The following is a 5,394-nucleotide window of genomic DNA, read 5'->3' on the forward strand; positions in this document are numbered from 1 at the left end:
TTATAAAATTTAATTATAAAGATAAAGATCTATCACAGAATTTAGGATTAGTAAAAATTAGTTTATTAGTATGAGAAATGTGTTTACAATTTAATTTTTATGTAACATTTTATTTTAAAAAATTCAGCTCTTGTTTTATGTTTACTTTTTTTCTATTTTTAACTGTAGTTTTTGGACATATACATTCCTTACTTTATAAAACTATTTTTCTACAATAGTATCATAATTAAATACTTCGTAGAAAAATATGATAATAGAAAGGAACATATAATAATATATTTGAATGCAATAATTAATTTGTGTCTAACAATAAGGGTATAATAATATATGTATCAAATTAGATATATTGGATTATTTATATATTGTCACAATGTTAAAAATTTAATTTTTTATTATTCTAATAACTTTTTATTAAATCGAGACTTAAGGACAAATCTGAAACATTAGCTTGTAAGATATTGAATTCATGATAAACTTTTGAAGTGTTTTATAATAACATCTGGCAGATTAATCTTGATTGTGTAAACTGGAGTCGACGAAGTTCGCGTTTAAATAGGATCAAGTTTCGATAACTTGCTACGGTCAACAAAATCGGCTGAAAGATAATTGTCCCTTCATTGAGTAAGGATAATTAGAAGAAAACATTCGCGTGCATCTTTACAGTAAACGTATAATAAAAAGATTGTACTGCAATAAATTGTTTTACATCATTGCGACGTTTATTCTTGAATCCATATCCATATTCTTCATTTGTGCATATGCAACAATGTACGAAGACTCTAAACTTCTATTCACTGTGTAATATTATTGATAGTCTCGACTGTTATCAATATGCTTAATTGCAATTGAAAGATATCTCCTGTATTTATATGATAACGTACAGTATACTAATAAATGTGCATCGATGGCCAATTATTAAAGAAATTTTAAATCTAAAAATAACAATCTTTTTTCTTTTAATTTTTATTTTAAAAGAAATCTAATTGCACTCTTATGCTTTATATGCAGTTCTATTTAATTGTATTATTATTGTTGTCGTTGTTATATCATATTTAATATAATAATTTATATTTAAATATGATATTTGAAATGTAATAATATCGAAACAATTTGTAACAAGCTAAAAATGTTTTTCATGGTGTAGGTGCAAATTAATCAATACAATATACATAGTACATGTAGTAGTAAGAATAAAAGTGATAGATGAAACTCATAAAACAATAAAATAACAACTTACATTAACAATCAGTTTACAACATACAGAATTGGGTAGTGGCTAGTTAAAAAGATAAAAGTTAAGTTAAAAAATTAAAAAGTTAAATAATTCTAACTTAACTTAGTTACATTTTAAGCTCTTAACTTTTAACTTAATCTAGTTACATTTTATCGGTAATTATTAACTTTTGATCTAACTTTCTTGAAATTACATTTTTAGTGCTTCTTGTAAACTTAGAATATAATACATGTTTAAGTTAGTGTCTTCAAACTCAAATTTGAGAATACATCAAAGCAATTATAATAATATAATAAATATAGTCTAACTGCGGGAAGGAATCACTGTTCGCGGACCTTCTGTGCATTAAATCACGTTGGAAGAAGTCCTTCGAAATCGGTCCTCTTTCCGCGGCTCGACAGAAATAAGTATAACAAATATATACTTTATTTAGATACTTTATTTAGAAACCCTAAAATTATAAAATAAAAAATTTAACTTTAACTTTTCAATTACTTTTTTTATTAACCTAACTTTTAACTCAATTAATTTTATTATGGACTAACTGTATCTTAACTAAGTTAAATTTTTAGACTGTTAACTTTAACTTAACTTAGTTAAAAAAATATATTAACTTACCCAACCCTGATTTTATGATTTTAAATTTATGCTGAGGAAGATTTAATGACGCCAGAACATATTAATTTAATTAATAACATCAGAATTATATTAATTTATTATATTTTTGTTTATTTATTTAAGAATAAATTAATTTTTATTTTTTTGAATTTTCTTAATTTGATTGTTTTGATCATTATCTTTCCTTATTTATATATGTATCAAGTTTAATTATTAATTTATAATATTTCATGTTATAATACTTTCAAATTTTTTAGGAATAATTATGTATATATATTTTTTGAGCATATATATTAATTTTTTTAATTTAAAAGATTTGTAAATTTTCTGAATAAATTCATTTGCACGAATGTATTTTTTGAAACTTCGAAGCTTCGAAAGAATTTGAAGATTTTAATGCCGAAGTTTCGAATCTTCGAAGTTTGAATGTCGAAGCCTTCGAAGCAAATCGCCAGCCCTAATTTCTAGTAGGAAGAAGGAATAGTAAAGTAAATGAAAAAAATATGTTTCAGGCTGTACCAGGGACTGGAGTGGATCGTCGGACGTTTAAAAAAGACATGACGTACATTATGAGAGTCGTTTATAAGTTTAACAAAATATCCAAAATGTAAAATATGTTATTGAACTAAGTTAGTCCTGGTTAAACACACACTTTGACGATTGATACGAAAGAGGGGAAAGCAGCGTGGGGCTGTCGCATTTCGTTAGTCAGTTTAAAAACATGGCACGGCCCTCAGAGTGGCACCTGATCACACCATATTGCCGCAGCGAACGTTTGAAGAACGGTGGACGGGTAAATCTGTTCTTTAGCTAATAATTGCGCCGATTGCTTTATGCGATCAGAGGAAAGTTTGAGTATTACTGTTCGTGACATAATAACAAACTTGCAACTCGTTTACAATGATCAGCGATCAGAGATAAGAAAAGAATGAAAATAAGTGGAAATATACGAAGCGAGATATTCAGCGCGTGCTAGACAGAAAGATAACCATTTTCTTTTGCGTTTTACATACAAAGTAATATAAAATACTGATTACCATAGTTAAATGATTATTAAACATTGCAACAGACATTTACATAGTTTAATTAAGAGGAACGATTATCGAATATTGCTTATGCGAATGTGTTGTCATTTGCATGGTAAAAGCGCGCCGATTTCTCTTATCCCGTCCACCTACGGTAAAAACAGGCAGTTATAAAATAGGAGGCAACTCGTTATTTGTACTCAGTTGACACGAGAGCGCAACGGAAGTGCATCTGTACATAGTTTTTTATACTTCTCGTTAAGAGAGCGAGCTCTGTAAAAAAAAAAAAAGTAAGAGGGAAGAAACATAATGCTGGACGAAAGAGTGCAAATCTTGCGACATTTCCGTACGTAAGGGCCGAGCAGATTCATAGCGAGGTGTAATTTCTGGTTGAGGAAGACTTTCTCAAGGCGGAACGTGTGAACTGCTCTGTGATACGTGAATTCAATTCTGAGACAGTTGTTTGCCGAAGGCGTATCACGTAACTGATACGACGCTTGCGTGACGCGCGGACGAAAAAAAAGAAGAAAAAAAAACAACGAAGGGATCAGTAGACAGGCTGATAAGAACCCGACGCGGAAGGCTGATTGATATCCTTCAGCAAGCGACATACGTAATATCGCGGCAGGTGAATGGGAGCTTCAAATCAAAAACTCGCCTATTATCTCACTGATCTTCACTTAAACGATCTCAATCTGTTCCATTTTATTTTTTTCCTCGGCAGTGAGAAGTAATATAAGGTTCATTAATATATCATTACTATGTCCAAGCAATGTATTATTTCCATTGTTCGTAACTTGGTTCCGAGTAACTGGTTATTGTCTTAAGACACGAATTCTTTAGTTATTTAAGGAAAACTTATATATCTTCCGGTTCCATTCACCCGCGGTTACTGCGTGCCGCCAGGATGATGGATGATGTACGGGCGAAATTAGCCCCGACACAAAGGGAATCACTTTGTCTCCAACAAACTGACAGCTGTCTCGTTTTTGCTTTATTTAAATTGTAAATGTAACGTCTATCTTTTATGTAGCGTTTAAATACTCCAGTAGGTATAATATTAATTATATCATAGCTTTAAAAGAAAAGGAAAGAAAAAAAAAAGAAATTGCCAGCGTGCTCTAAAAAAAACGAACGGGTATACGCAGAAATTTCTGTACAGGGCGTTGTTAACATCGTCGCGCGCGGTGGGGATATAAAAATGCCGTCTAATGCCAGAGTGAGATCCTAACACTTAAAAGTTAACGCCAGCTTTCTCATATTGAGGAAAACGGGAATTTTTAAATGTCGATTAAGCATACAGGCTGCGTACGGGGAGGGCGTTTATGTCAATTTGCTTAGCGTTATTATGTCATTTTATCGTTAATTAGATCGTAAAAACAAAGGATGAATGATGCAGTAGCAGTGATGCTGATACAGCGCTCCCCGGACGCAGCTTCTAAGAAGTTGTATCTCCCGTGTACATTGTTTGCTCCTCGAAATTCTATACGGGGTGTATTAGGCCGAGTCTACAATCGCCGGAATCTATCCACGGACGTCCGTTTTCTCTATTTAACTGTAATTGTGTAAAAAGTAAATTTCTCGGAATGTAAAGTACAATACATATAGGTTGTTTTAAACGCAATGTTGAAACGAAGTGTTCGCGGGCGAGCATGCACGCGTAAAAACGCGGTGATCCGTGCTCGCCAACTCTACACTGGCTCTACACAGATCCGACTTGTCAAAGTCTATCGAAATAACGTTTTGCGTTATTACGAAAAATCGATCATTTCCGACATATTTGGTCTTTATCTAATATATAATTGTATAATATAAGCAAGGGAGTCTCTCCTGTACGACTTTATTGAATAATAACAAAGGCTAAAAATATGGGATGTCAAATAAATTGAAAATCAGTTTCTATCAATAAGAAATACACGGATCTCTCTTTACTTTTGTCTACCACGATAATTCCATATCCTACTTCCTAATTCTCAGTAAGAAATGCACAAGTTGTTTTTATTGTCTTCAGATTAAGCATATTTCGTTTGTAGATGTTAAAATTTGCAACACCTTACTGAATATCGTTCGGAAAGCTCGTTAAATTTTACAATTCAGGGTTGCCACAGAACATAAATTCTGAAATTTCCCGACTTTTCCATGATTTCGAAACGACAGTGGAAAATTTTCCATCATCAGTATCAAATATATATAATTCTAAATTTTTATGTTTAGAAGGTACATATTACAAGAAAAGTAACTTGTATTATTAGAAGCAACATAAATTTAGAAGTTCAATAACATAATATAATCCCAAATGCAAATTCAAGCCAGCAAATTATTAACATCTTTGACATTGTTGCTTTGATGTTATGCATTAAACTACAAAAAAAACCTTCCTTTGGTACAACTGAATTTTCCGTTGCTCGGGGATCAGACAAAAACTCAGTGGTAAAAGCAAAAAGATTCCTGTAGACATTTCTTTAATATCGCTAAATATTCAGAATATTTTCGATCGCGATAACAGAGAGAAGTCTC

General features: G+C 31.4%; 1 protein-coding gene across 1 annotated transcript in view; it reads left to right on the forward strand.

The window, feature by feature from the left end:
* The window catches only part of LOC105462598, a gene marked incomplete at its 5' end in the record, with an annotated part of 8,385 nt that overhangs the window by 730 nt on the left and 2,261 nt on the right, over positions 1-5,394 (forward strand). The gene's annotated exons all lie outside the window — the stretch shown is intronic.

Source organism: Wasmannia auropunctata, unplaced genomic scaffold, assembly GCF_000956235.1.
Source record: "Wasmannia auropunctata unplaced genomic scaffold, wasmannia.A_1.0 LD336097.1, whole genome shotgun sequence".
NCBI lineage: Eukaryota > Metazoa > Arthropoda > Insecta > Hymenoptera > Formicidae > Wasmannia > Wasmannia auropunctata.